The sequence below is a fragment of the Polypterus senegalus genome, chromosome 16, assembly GCF_016835505.1.
Source record: "Polypterus senegalus isolate Bchr_013 chromosome 16, ASM1683550v1, whole genome shotgun sequence".
In the NCBI taxonomy this organism is placed as follows: Eukaryota; Metazoa; Chordata; class Cladistia; order Polypteriformes; family Polypteridae; genus Polypterus; species Polypterus senegalus.
The window spans coordinates 35598527-35614153 of NC_053169.1; the positions used below are offsets into that span (position 1 = coordinate 35598527).

At 33.5% G+C, this 15627-nt stretch overlaps 1 protein-coding gene across 4 annotated transcripts in view; it reads left to right on the forward strand.

Annotated features, from left to right (window-relative positions):
• LOC120516474 (protein quaking) overlaps positions 1–15627 on the forward strand; it is a 297803-nt gene that overhangs the window by 78896 nt on the left and 203280 nt on the right. The window lies entirely within an intron of this gene.

A 15627-nucleotide genomic window follows, 5' to 3' on the forward strand; every position in this document is an offset into this window, starting at 1 on the left:
TATATAGTGTGAAAAATTCAATTACTGTCTGATACAGGTGTTTTTGAATGATAAACTTAAAAGAGGCAACATGCAATACAAATAACCTTGGCCTTTAAACAAATACTTTGGCAGTGTCACAGCAAATGAGATAAAGCAAATGCAGTTCATACAATTAATTAACATAATTGCCAATATACATTTAATTAATAGTGTTTTTTTTCTGCCATAACTCATGAGACACACAGCCAGTTTTAATCCTTGCATCTGTCTTGTAGACTAAATTATAAAAATAAGGAATCTACTGGTAAAGATTAGCAGTCTTTGGAGACCTACACTTAGGGAGTTTAACACATTAGAGAAGCCAAAAATATTCTGCATTTGGTAGCATTTAAAATGAAATGGAGGTGTTAGCAAGTTTAAATTGCAAATAAGAAAACAAACAAACAAACAAAGCAGTATTGTTTAGAGAGGAAAGAACAGGCAGAATGAAATGGAATGGCTAATTGCAGAGGTGGGAGGGTCATCCTAGAGCTTGTGGGCAAAGCAGCCCATTTTAGGCATATTCAAGTGACAGGCCTATTCTTTAGCATTTGTAGAAAATAAAAGATGATCTGCTAATAAGCTTTTGTCATTAAAAATAACAGACTTTTTAAAGGAAAAATGTACATTTTGATGGCCTTTGAGTAGAGAATGATCTCTGACCAGTGTCACCTTAATAGGTATTAATAGGTTTATCAGATAACTTTCAGAATGAGAAATTTATGGTATAGATGTGGATATTATAGGAAGCAAGATACAGCATTGAAATGTAGATGAACTCCATGTGACTTCAAAATAGGCACAAATGGAATATAAAATAATTATGATGTAAGATTAAATCCTGACATACATACAGTCTATTATCTTAGGATATACTGTATTTGCCATTCTAGAGATAAGATATGTTGGTGAAGCTATAGGGAGTGTTGATGGGGGCAGTATCTGAAAAAAGAGAAATGAAATGAATTCACTAAAACAACCTAAAGGTACACATCAGATCTAATTGTCCCCATTTTATTAGTTTTGTATGTGAATCCTGTCAACCTTAGAACAGAAATTAGATTATGATATGCTTACATTTTATTTTATTCAGCAGTAACTCCAATATCTCTCTAAAATTTAGTGGCATCAGTATGTATGCCATAAAAGCTTAAAATCAAAGCAATGTAATAAAGCGCAAAAATATTTTAGGAATATACCAGGATGCATAATTGTAGGAATGGTGACTGCAGTTGGTGTGGCTAATAGCTCTGGTAGTAAAATAGCATCTAACATAGCTGCAACAAAACATATTGATTGTGTGAAAAAGGGCTTGGTTTAGGTCACGGCACCAAATTAATGGCCTGATAAGTTTAACTGATACCACTGATGGCTGTATAATTAATGATCCGTCAACTTGTGCGAATGACTTGCCTAATGGAACATCTTGTGCTTGTTATAAAGAAAAAAATCACAGTCCTGCAATGCTTAAATTGTTTTATTCGGGTACTTTGTAGCTAAGCAATAAAGACTGAACATGGAAGAATGGCCAAGTCTAAGAAGGAGCGAGTTAGTAGATGTCCTAGATGTGGGGAGTTACATGTAACTGATGAATCTTTCTAGAGTTTTTAAAATTTTCATAAATTCATTCCCGTTTAACTTAATTTGGTTTTTGTTATTTTGTTCTTTAAAATTGCATGTCTGCATGTTGAATAGTTGAAATTTAAAGTGTGTAGATTCACATATAGCAACTGGTAATGATTTACTAAAAACAAGATAACATGCCCTGAGGCATGTTCCTTTTAGTTTGATACAGCACTGGCTGAACACAGATTCATAAAAAATGATACTTTCTGACTCTCTAATAAAGGCACATTATTTGTAATCAGAAGGCCATTGCTTTAATATTTTCTTATATATACGGTACAGCTAGGTATAAAATTATGCATATTGGTGATATTGTACCTAAGGTCTGCTAATATACAGTTTAGTTTATGCTGTTTTATGCAGTCATTTTGTAAAAATCATCCACTAGTTAATTGCTTCACTTTACATCCATCCATCCATCTTCCTAAACCCCTTATCTAGGGCAGCAGGCATAGGGCAGCAGTCCATCGCAGAGTGAAAGCACACACACACACACACACACATGCTAGGGCCACTTTAGCAACTACAATTTTCCTAACATTCAGACTGATGGAGGAAACCTCTGCAGACACAGGGAGAACATGCAAACTCCACTTTGGGAGTTGATGTGTGGGTCCCACTCTTCTTACTACACAACAGTAGTGCTATGTATGCACTGTGTAGCCGACTGTGACTGGCCATTTTGCTGTAGCAAAATGAAAACTATTCCTGTCCACCAAACTTTGAATTATTTGTGGGTGATTTTGCTAAGTGTTTATGCTTCTGGTATGTAAATTCAGTCCTTCTGTTTTTTATGCACTGTAAAAAATACATTATAGATGCAGTTCAGAATGCTCTCAGTGACTTACATTTAATGCTAATGGAATGGGAATTACACAAAATGATTAAAACTAATCAAAGATTTGGTAGTATACTATATTGTGTAGAATAACACTCTACCTGCTCATTTATTTAAAGTTTTAGCTGCATATGATTTGTAGTACTGATATCAAATTTTCTGTGAGCCATATTCACACAGCATTCATTTACTTTTCAAGTTTAAAGTGATATCAAAACCTTCAGCAGCACAGAGTCTGAACTTTCTTTATTGTATTTTTTTTTATTATATATATTTGTTTTCAGTTAGTCTCTTTATGCCATACCTAATTCTCAGGTAAGCAAGATCCTATTCAGACAGCTATAGTCAAAGGTGATCATTTAAAGATTGTCAGTCAGGCATGGGGTTGCAAATACATGTACTTGCATAGACACTCTTACTGACTTGCACCTATTATTATAGCAATAAAAGTAATTTAGCGTTGTGTATTTAGGTGCAATCAAGATTTTTAAGGGGCTTTAGACTTGGAAGTAGAGAGAGAGAGAGAGAAAGAAAGAGAGATATAAGTACTGTTAACTGTATATACCTTATATACTGTAATCCATACAAAGACTAATTAAATGCAGACTACCTTATGCAGCTTCTATTAGAAAGTTATGTCCTCCTTCAAGATACAGTATTATAAATAGAAGAATGCTATCAGGTAAAATGACACGTTAAATATAAATCTTAAGTGTCCAATAAGATATATTCATGCTGGAGTATATGGTGCCCACAACCGCGATGATTTAAAAGCCTCTTAAAATATTAGTACAGTATTGTCCATTCATCCTAAGCATTTCATACATGTCACCTGTTGGTGTCTGTCTAACTACTTTTGACATCTTTATCTAAACATATGGTACTTGCACTGATTACATGGAAGGACAAGCATGCTTGCTGAGAGTAAATGTGTAAACACCATATTACTGAATGAACAGTGCCATCCCAATGGAGACCACTGAAAGTTGGCCACCTGCCATTTCTTGATACTTCCAAAAAGCTTTGAAAGGCAGTATATGAATGAAGTGTTTGTTTTGTTTTTGTTTTTTGTTTTTTTTGGATGGCATACCCAATTTATAGTTATCAGCAAACGGACTGTTTCTTAAGGAAAGCACTATAAGTTAGGTCAAATCTGCATTTGTATATTGATGTGACTGATACAAAGTGGTGTTGTTGTGCTTATGATAAGTTGTGTGTTGCCAGTCCTGGTGATCATTACCATGGTGTTTCAACTTTAGAAATGCATGTGATTATCTTTATACTGAAAATTTATTCTCATCATTTGACTTTGGATTTGCTCATTGTCACTTTTACCTTTTATGATTACTGAGCCTGTTCTATCTCATTTTAATTAAAAGGATATTTTATATTGTTATCAATGCTCATGACCTAGAATTTATATTACTAATAATCACCTACTATGAGCTCCTGTTGGCAGCCTCAATTCCAAATACCAGTCAGTTTCAGATTTATCTATAAAAAGCATAACTTTGTTATTCAAGAAGATGAAAATCTTCTTCGGTTTGGATTTTTGTATTTATTGCCTTATACATTTTAAAATTAAATGCAGCTGTTGTAAATGGTACAGTATATACAAAATTGTAAGACCAGGTTTTGAATTTAACCCACATATTATATAATGGTATCAAAATAAATACCTATTAATATTATTATTACATATTCAGTTATGTTATTAAGACTGAAATACCCATTTAGTCTGCAAGGTGCTTTAAAAATATTGTTATTGAAATGGCCTCTCATTTCATAAAATATATGCCAAGAATAATATTTTCAATACATGCCCAAAATATATAGAAGGTAACAATTTAAAAATAATTTTCTAGGACATGATATCCTAAAGTACCAGATATGATAAATTGTCTTTTTGTTTTTAAGCAAAACATAACATATTATGGCATTTTACCGTAGCCTACATGCTTGTGCTTTTTTTTTACTTTGGTATTGTTGGATCACATCCTTTGGGGCACACTTGTGGGAATACTTTTCTAGTTTTAACAGAAAAAGTTGATTTCAAATTCCAGACTATCACAGAAAGAACTATACAGTTCCTTCTGTAGTATGAGAGTGGTGTGGGCTGCAATTTTTTGAGTTGTTTTTTTGCCTTTCTTTATTTTTATTCTTAGCAATACTTGAATTTTTTTATCTATGAGATTCAAGTTATAATAATTGAAACTAAGCAAGGTGGGAAATAACACTTGACATAAGCTGGCACAAGGCAAAAAGATGACCTGAATGAGATGCAATTGTAGTCTTGGTTTGGCTTCTGTTTTAGTTGTTCAGAGATGCTAGATAACATGACCGTGTCTTTTAATCTTCACTGGAAATTGTTTATTCATTTAGCAAAAAATCCACATTAACATGGAAAAGTCTTAAATTCGAGAATGAGACCACACTTACAATCTTGAACAATGTAACTCGTAGTACTGTGCTGCAGTATATACTGTAAAACATACACAGTATGTTTGTGGATTTGCAGAACAGAATTATAGGTTTGATGGCGTAGTGGTTAGCTCTGTTGTGTCACCACTTTAGATCACCAAATTTGAATCTTAAGCCATTATCTTGCTGTAAAGATTTTTCATATTTCCAGTCCTATCTATTGCATTTTTTTTCTTCTTCATCCCAAAGACATGCAGATTTGGTTGAATGCTGAATATTAATTTACCCTTTATGAGTGAGTATGGCTATGTGAGCGAATGTGTGTTGCGATGGATTACGTTTCCATTCAATGTCAATTCCTTCTTGTGCTTCTGTACTTCTAGGATAGGATACATCGGTTCTGGAGTGTACTTAAGTTATATTATGTGAATTCCCTGCATCCTGATTCTACCACATCTACAGTGTGTCTTGGGGTATAGATGTTAACAGGTATATGCTACACATATCCTTTCAAATTGTTGGTAAAAAGCTCAGTCTTGGTCATATCTGATGTTTTAAGAGAATGGGTGCTTTGCTGCAATATTTTTTGACAAACTACAGATAGACCTTTTGATGTATGTTTTTAAAAAATGGTCTCTTAAGTGTGGTAGTCTCTTAAGTGGTAGTTTGGTATTGTGCTGAATTCCTCATATACTTAAATAAAGCACATTTAACTCCCATTACACATGGGATGACTGTTTGATTGCCTACTCCTGTGTAATGACGATCATTAAGGCAAACACTCACATCATCAAAATATATAAGGAATCCGAGTAGGATGAAGAAGGGAGAAAAAGGAAGGAGAAGAAAGAAAAGAAAAGGGAGGAAAATCAAATAAGAATGTTTTAGAAAGAACAAAGAATGAAACCTGGAGAGCGAGCTGGTGTATTGGACAGGAGACAAGGCGGCCAGGTGCATAACATATTCTTCCTTTGTCTGTATTTTATTAAGAAATCAGAAACACTTTCGCAACATGTAAAGCACTATAAGAAATAAAGAATAAAGAATTGTTTGCTTCTCTGAAAAAAATACTTTTTATGCGTTCTTCATGTGTGATCTTTATCAAAAGAATATTTTTAAATAGATTTGTGCTACATCTGTTTTAAGTTGATTTTTGTACTGTTTTTACTAGTACAAATAGAGCCCCTTATGCCAAATACAACATAATGAATATTGAGACTGAATGAATGTTTTCTGTTGTTTATGCTTAAATGTGGTGAGCTGTTTAAACAAGGAGCAGGATAAGAGTCAGCTGATACAAATATAAAAAAAACTAAAGCTTCTCTCACTTCAGATGAATCTTTTGGTTCATTCAGGGTGTGATTTTGATTTTCATCTTCTCATTCAGAACTGATGGAAATATAATTCAAAATATGTATTATATTTATGCTATATAATATAATTTCAAAATAGAAGGATGGATTAAGAAATGCTTAAATAAATAAATGTGTATTTATTATTGTATTAAAAATACATAAAATGGGTTCAGGGAACAAGTGATGCATTTGAGTTTTATTCTTAAATCACCTTTTTGAAAAAATTGACTTCTTGGTCTAAAAATGTAAACATTACTGCCTAAGCTGTCATTGCATGTTTAAACGTTACACAATTTACTGCATAATTATTTTTTTAAGGTGCTGCAAGGTTTATTCTATGCTTTTCACATCTTGTAATATAAAAATACAACCAAACTATACCAAATGAACCATAAGAGAATAGCTTTGCCGGGCACTAGTTCTCAATAGGTTTATCTTGCTTTTGCACTGAATTTATTTTCACTCTGATTAAAGATGGCACAGGGTGACCACAGAATATTTAGTTATTTGCAGTAGTGTTTCATTACAGTAGGGCTAGTGGATTATGTAAATCTCCTTGTATTGAATGTCATCTGATGTAGTTTTCTATTTTGGTTAGAATTTACTGTACTGTCAAACTGCCTGTCATCTTTCTGCCACTGTGTCTTTGCAGAAACATTTCTTCCTTGAAGCATTCATTCCTTTTATTTTCATTGCCAATGAATGTGAATTTGTTTTGGGCAGTACTGTAGCACCCACTTAATATGTTTGCATAGATACTACTATACAGATATACTATTTAATGAAGTGAACATATTAGGACGTGGCAATACATGATCTTTTCCTCATTAAGTGTTAAAATCAAATAAATATAACCTCAGGTGAAAACTAATATACATCTTATTTTTCTTTATTATTTTTTTAATTCAACAAAACAAAAACAGTATGCATATATATGTGTATATCTTTGTGTGTGTGTGTATATATATACTAGACATTAAGCCGTTACAATAACGGGCGCTAGAACAGTAGTGCATAAACATTAGTAGGAACAGTCTATATTAAATGGCAAGGACCTTGACCTCATTCTGTTTCTTGACTTAATTTTTTTTTTTTTTGTCAAAAATATTTTTTCAAGCAGCCTAAAGTAAAATAATAATAAAAATAAAATAGAAACGTACATGACAATACAGTAAATATAATTAATATTGCCTTAGTGTAAAACTTTGTAACAATCTGTAAGACACAATATCTGAAGAAGATATTTAGGTAAAATTTAAAATTTTTTTACCTCATGAAATTTTTCTGTAGAATTTCATTATAGACAACATTTCTTGTAAATATTCTGTCTGAGTATGGCAACAGATTGCCTTGTTCAGGAATCTCTACAACCTTGACAACAACATCTGGAAAACTTCTAACTCTTGATAATGCAACATAAAACTGACCATGGCTGAATACTGGTTCTGGCAAGTAAATGGCAACTTTTTCTAAGGTTTGCTCTTCTGAGTCTTTCTCTTTTAGCGTTTTTCTGACAGTCATTTTCTTTTTCTTCAATCGATCTTTTTGCTCGTATTTTTCTTTGTCTTTCAGCGTTTCTTTTGTTGATGTTTACTTGTTGAGTTGACCGTTCTTATAGGAGATGTTGCTTATATAGGATTTGATTGTCTGTGTCTTTTGTCCTACTTGACGTGTCCTTTTTTTGGGTGGCATGTTGTTAGTAGATATGTCTGTAATATTTTCTCATACAGTAATACTGGCTTGTATGTGGCTGTAATATGCATCCTTTAATATGTCTTTAATTTTATCTCGCAGTAATACTGGTTTGTATTTCCATAAAATGCCTGTAATTTTCTCTGCAGTAATACTAGCTTTGATGTCCGTAATATGACTTTAATTTTCTGTCACAACAGTGGGCAATCAGTAGAGTGTCCCCAGCAACTGATGTAATGTATGGCGTGCTGTTTATAATCGTGCCTGTGGCGTCTCCCCAGCAAGTACTGTGCAGTTCCCCAGCAAGTATTTTAATCTGTGGGGGCGTGCAACTGATTATTTTGTGTGGCGTCTCCCCAACAACGGATTTTATGTGCGCTGCGCGACTACCCAATCAGCACTCTCCCCAGCAATGGTGTCCTTTATATCTTATCATGCGCAGCCGTTCACTGTGTGCCCAGCTTCCAGTGTGTGTGCTTTATTTGCTCATCGTGCGCGGCGGCGGCTAGGCCATTCACCGCACGCCCAGCTTTCAGTGTGTGTGTGCGTCCACGTGCCGAGCGCATGGGCGGGGTACGGTACAATGCGCGGCCCGCGCATGCGCACTTCACCAGAAGACACACGCACGGACACTGGACGCACACAAGGGTTTTATTAAAGAGGATGATATATATATGTATATATACAGTATTTATACACACCCCATGGTTAAACAGCTTATAGAATCACCTTTAGCAACAGTAACTTCAAGTGATAATTTTCTGTAAGAGCTTATTATTATCTTACAATATAACGCAGGAATCTGGCCATTCTTATAATACTGCTTTCCTTCATATTTATGTGAATGCACAGGTCTGTTTAGGTCCTGTCTCAGCAGTTCAAGTTTGTGTCTAGGACTTTGAACACTCGTGAACCTTTTTTTTTTTCTTTCAGAGTTATTCAGTTATTGATTTGCAGTTATGCTCGTTATCATTATCTAATGTGTTGTTTATCACCTGTAGGTAGTTTATCCAAGTATAAAAGTTTTTGAGGACTAGATGCTAACTGTAGCATCCAGATATATTAAAATTTGATAGAATAACGGTGTACTTATTGTTCTTTTGTGTGTATGTGATTTTTTTTTTTTTATTGTTGTCTTTCAAATAGGGAAACCTATAATACTTACTTTATGAGCTTGCATCCAATCCATCGTTGTTTCCTACTTTGCTTCCAATGCTGCAGAAATTATATCATGCTTGTTTATTAAGTAATAGAATGATGCGTGGATAATGTCTATACAGTAATGTTCATTATAGGGTGTTAAATGTGAACAACCACAGGTACCTTCCTCTCTTTTGTATCGATGAAATCATATTTCGCTCATCATTTGTTCAAGTAAATCTTATTTACGTTTGAACAACTTTGATTTTTTTCTTGCTTTCACCTTTCTACCACATTACCACAGCGTTTTCAATTGACAAAACCAATCACTTTTTAAAATGCTCTCCAAAAACATGTAAAAATGCTGGTGCGGCATTTCAGTGTAGATAGACAAAAATTATCATTTTTGAAAATGCTGACCCCATCATGCTCTGGTTAGTTTGTGCTTATTGAATGACTTTTCCCTGTCTGGATCCTGCTTATTATAACCTGTCATTCTCTGATTGGTCTTCACAAAAGAAGAACACATTCCAACTAGGGCTGGAAAATCAAATATTCAATTAGATATTTCTAAAAAAAAAAATCAATATACAAAACCCAATATCGCGATGTTTGGCACTTTTATTTAATTTTACGCATCTTCTTTGGAATGTTTAAATAAAATCTACTAATCTCAAATGCTTTTTCTAAATGTGTCTTTGTCAACGCTGCTTGTATAGCCTAGTGGTGTTAAGAATGAGAAAAATAGAGTGAGAATCAGAAGAGGAAGGTTTTAGAATAGGTAGGGTTAGCATTGGTGTTTGCAAGTGACTACCATACTGCAAAGCACACTTTTACCTACTAAGGTTGCCCCCAAAAAGTACACTAGTCAGTAATTCACATCACACCAGAGATGTCCATGCAGTGTGTAAGCCCTTGTTCGTACATTTCAGGCGCTCCTCCTTACCGAAACTTTATAGGTAAGAATAAAAACAGCAGCCTTCGTATTTTATTTTTCTCTCTTCTACGTTTGTGTATCATTTATGGGGTGAAATGCATTACTGGCCATTTTTTTCATATTGAGTTTGTATATTTGTTTATCAGGTGAATTGAGCTTCCTAATGACTGTGAGAAAGTCTGTCTTAAAGGATTAAGTTATGGTGTCGTCTTGTCTCATTCCATTTAGTGTTCTGTTTTGTCCTTATGTACTTACTGTACAGTGTGTCTTTCCACTTTAAGAAACAGCAGTTTGCTATGTTTAACTTACAGCGTTTGCAAGTTGTGTGGGTCAGTGATCAAGTGTAAGTGTGTATATATGTGTAGTACCTTTCTGGCAAGCTTTCATTCACTTCTTTAAACATGGTATGTGGCTGTGTTTGGGATATATTCTTTTCTTCCTGTGCCTTTGTAGATAAATTCTAATTATTCTATTACAGGTATTTTAATCGTTACATTTATTTTGTAATTCACTTACAGGAACTGGACTTTTTCTAAACTCTTTGAACTTGAGCTGTCAAAGCACTGTAAAAATATTGTATTTTACTTAGTTTTTAGTTTATTCTAGGCAACTCATACAAATAAATGTCATTAAACTGAACAAGTGGATTTCTTTATATTTAGAAAATAGGCAATAAATATAGATATTAGATATTCAAAAAAGGCACCTACAATATATGCAAGAGTTACTTATCTGTATTTATCTAAATTGCTTTTTGTGCGATTTTTAGATATTGTGGTCAAGATATTCACAATCCTATATGTGCTTAAGCTGCATGAGCACTTTTTGTGCAATTGACATTGTAGAAATTCTTATGCTTATGCGACAGCACAATTGTAAGAGGCAATTGGGCATCACAACCACTCTCGTACTGTATATGAAATGACAGCAGATAAAGGTGAAATTTAGGTTGACTGAGAAAGTCAGCGGTCAACTACAAATTGGGCTTAAAATTGTGTTAAAATCACACATTCTTTGTTCAGTTGAGGATGTCTATGCTGTGATCTATAAAGAATCAGTTATTAATGTTTGATTGGCGATCTTGACATGTAAGTCTATTTTCTGAGAATGTGAAATGTATTAAGCTTCATATCTCTTTAATGTATTTCATATATGAATTTAATGAACATACTATAGGGATTTGAGGTTGATTCCCAGTTTTAATTGAAGTCCAGACCCATAGGCTGTCCTGTATAAAATGTTACATTTATTGTTATCTTCTGTTGTTTTTTTAGTGACAGCATCCATCTGCATATGGGAGACAGTCCATGTTTTAATGGCTTTTCCCCTTTATTTTTAAAATTTATAAAGGTGGAGGATTAAAGGTGAAAATAAAATGGTACAGATTAATGCACATTGCCATTATGTTGAGTGCTCTCAAAATGTCAGGCAAAGGCACTTAGAAAGAGAACGGCCTGTGGGCGTTTCTGTTTAGGCTCAGCATACCCAGTTGCTGCAGCTCATACAGCGACACTCAGCAGTATAACATGTGCAGGCCTGCAGGCCCATTCAGAAAATAAAATGATTGAACTTGGAGATCCAGAAAGCTGACAAATCACTAAAAGTGGTATCCATTAATCACTTGCCTGACAGTTTAATCATCTTAAGTACTAGTTTTGAATTGGACTCCTGAATAAAGCCACTAGAAGGAAAACTTGATTTTGGTTTCACTTTTACCAAAGAGAAATTAGGGAAGAGGGTACTGTGCAATTTAAGATCAATAATTTTGTAACACAGCCCATTTGATTTATGTAAGTGTTCAGGTATTGTTTTCAAAATGGCCAAAGCAAGTGTCTTAGAATGAAAATGTTCTAATGTATTTCTTTTTCTTGGTAATATTGGCTGTCCAGAAATATCATCTTTACCGTAACTGTAATATAAATCAGTGTTTCCCTTGCCTGGTGTTCATGGCGGCTGTTTTAATTCAGGCATTTCTCAATCAAAGACCTATTCTAGATTGTAGCTGATTTCTTATTCTGCTTAAAAATGTACTGTAGTTTTTTTTATCTCTGCCTTATTCCTTATCAGATCAATGCAGAATTGTTTTTTTTTTTGGGTTTCTTAAGAAATCAAGCAGATGTTTCTGTTTTATATAGAGCGAATGGTTGCATCTTTTGAAAGTATGCAATAAAATTTTGTGTTCTTTATAAGTATCCTTTTTTTTTCATTGTGTTTCTTGATGGATGAAGACAGAAAGATGCAACTACATCAAACACTTTTCTCCTGGTTGGATATATTCTTATATGCACCTTTGGCATATAATTTCTTTCTTAAATGTCCACTTTCAAACAAATGCTTAAGTAACTAACCCCTTAAACGCTTAAGTAACTAATTAAGTAACTAATTCAAGTGATTTATTAAAAACTAGTGTCAAAACATACAGCATGCTGGGTAGCTTTGTTGTTTCCCAAATCCATTATAAATCTCATGCCCTAGTTGTTTTCTGTATTTAAATTTGCACATCCTCCATTGCTTGTTTTTTTTTTCTCCTGGTATTCTTGTTCTTTTGTCACTTTCCAAAGAAATGCACATTAAAGTTATCGCTTCTTGTGATTTGGCCCAGTGTGATTGTAACTATATGTGTCAGTGGGATGTATGATCCCTCATCCAATGTAGGTTTCTGCCTTATACCCAGTGCTTTAGGAATAAGCCATAGCAACCCCGTGACTGTGAATTTGATATAGGTTTGAGAATGTTACATTAGTTTGAAAATATATTTCTCTTTGAAGGATGAAACAGTAAAGGGCACTAACCAAATTATAGATTATGTAAGGCACTATCACTGTTCTCTATCCTACAGGTCTTATCTATACTTTTATGTTGTTCTCTGCTATGCAAATCTGACCAATCTTCCGTATGTTCTTTTAATTTCAGATACTGTGATTTTTCTCTCACAAAAATGAAAATTGTTTGGTGTCAAAAAGATACAAAAAGCTAATATTAAATATAGCTGACAAAATAAATATCATTAGGTTTTTACTATTTTGAAGTAAAAAGTTAATTATTGTCAAATTGTTTATAATAAGACATAAACTTGAATGCCTTTAAAAAGCAAGATTTATATTTCAAAGGCAACATGCTACATTTTCCATTCAGCATTTTTTAGGATGAGCCCTCTTTTAGAATGGATGTATGCATAATTGTGGTGAGTGTAATGCACTACACCATTTATTACATAAGTTGTTTGGTCTCTGAAGTGATTATGTCTTTCCGCTGAAACAGAGTGCCAGTCATGATGTCGGTGGTGTAATTCTGCTTGACTGTAATTAAATCTTTCTCTCCACCAGTGTTTGCCCCTGAGAATTGCGTGAGTGGATTCATTTTTTAAGTAATAGTGTTATACAATGCAGCACAGCTAGGGATTGAGGAATTTAATGTCTTTTATGAAATATTAACTAAGTTGATGGTTTTAATTACAACTCCTGTTTTATTAAAACCATTCCAGTCTACCTTAGGGAATTAAAGCAGAGGCTGTTTTTTTGTTTTTTTTTTTATAAACAAAAACAGTGCCTAATATTATATTATAGATAACAATTTACCTAACCATATGTAGATATCTGTCAGAATTTTGATGTCATGAAACTTGATTAAATACTGAATCTTATTTCCTGTAGGATATTCAAGATTAGCCTTATTTAATATTATATAAAATTTTGATTTACTTTTATTACTGTATGATGCTGAAGCACGCTTTTTAATTTTATTTTCTTAAACAACTGGTTTCCTGCTGCAGCTGATCTGACTGGTTAGTAGAGAAAATACGTAGCTGGAAGGCATTTCCCCCCCATACTTCAGGCTTTTCTCAGGTACAGCCTAGGTACAGTTTCACATCATATTGAGCCATAGTAGGCAGGTATTAAATCACAGAACATTCTTTTGAATAATGGCAGCTGCAGTCTGTGCATCAAGCAAATGTCTTTTCTGTTCTCAACAGTTTTTTCATGTGTCATGAAGATTCATTAATAAGGCTATTGATAAATTTGTGCAGAGTAAAAATATAAATAGCAGCAAATGTTTGTTCTGCTTCATCCATATTCCTGTGTTTGTATTTTCTAAATCTAGCTTATATTACTAGTATGACCTTTGTCACAGTTCAGTTCCACTATAAGAAAGTCAATGTAGAAAAGTGTCAACTAGGAAAGGCCTGCAGTACCCGCTTAGAGTCTGTTGGTTGCACAGTGTTGTTTTCTTGGTGTTTGCACTCCTTTACTGTATATCAGCTAAATAAAACAAAGTCTGGGTAGGTCAAGAAGGTTGTCACTACCCTTTGTTGTTTCACAAAAAACATTTCAGGCCAGGAAAATCCATGAATCCTTAGTAGCTGACTCGAGAAGAAACTGCCTTATTTATTATACTATATTCTTATTTTTAATTACAATAAAGAAATACCTTCATCACACATTTTTTTTACTCCTGAATAAACAATGATTGGCAGCAACTAATAGGATGTAACTTCAGTTCATTCATATGTTTTGTATTGTGCCTTCAGCAGCATTCATTACTACAGGTTGGTTTACAGAGCCATAAAGATAACAGAACTGTGTCAGATATACAGTATGTATACTGATAAGTGCAATAAAAAAGTAACACAGCATTTAAATCCAAGCATGAAATTTAGCTTTGTTTTCAGGAAGCCTAATATTTACTTGACCATTCCTAATTACAGAGAAATATACTGTTTAAAAAAAGATTTAATTTTTTTTCTTGAATTTTGAATCATATTTATATACTGTATCTTTTTTGTCACGGTGAAAGAAAAATATATTTTACCTTAAGTATTCATGTGAAACAGTGAAATATTTAAATAATTTTTCATGATTTTTATATATATTTACAGATTTGTATCCAGTGATTACTTTATCAAGGATAGTAATTTGAGGATCACAATCAATATAGCATCTGATTATGATACCAATTTGTATTCAAGCCCACTTTAGCATTTTACTTTTGCCAGAGGATATTTTCATATTTTATGGGTTACATGCTTGCTTGGAAGTAGAGGATAAGATCATGGCCTAAAATGTGTCATTTCCTGCTTTAGTTGACGCAAGTGGTCTACCTGAACACTTTATCGCACTTTTTATTTGTTTAAAAAAATATATATGGTTGAGTTGTTTTTATTATAGATATTCTTATATTCCTCCACAGACAAAGGAGATGATTTATTGCCTATCATCCTGTTGTTTCACAGAGACAATGTAACACAGTAAATAAATCCTCATGGTTTTTTCAACCAAAATAAATTTGTGTAATAAATATATGTTCTTACCATGCTGTTAAAATCTGGCAGCATAAATCTAAAAAAATTGTTGCTGGACTAAAGCAATATTCCCCATGCCCTTTTCCCATACAGTACTTGATGTTGTGTACATTTGTTTTGTTTCACCTGCCAATTATCACCTTATCACTAATTGCCAGCTTCAAATTATTAATAATTCTTTTTTGTCTTTGTATCCCAGAAGGCCTTGAATTTGCTCAATTAAATATTGAAGAAGCATGAAAAGCTCAGAAGGATTAAAGCTTTCCTTCCACAGTGCCTATATATAGTAGTTGTTGCT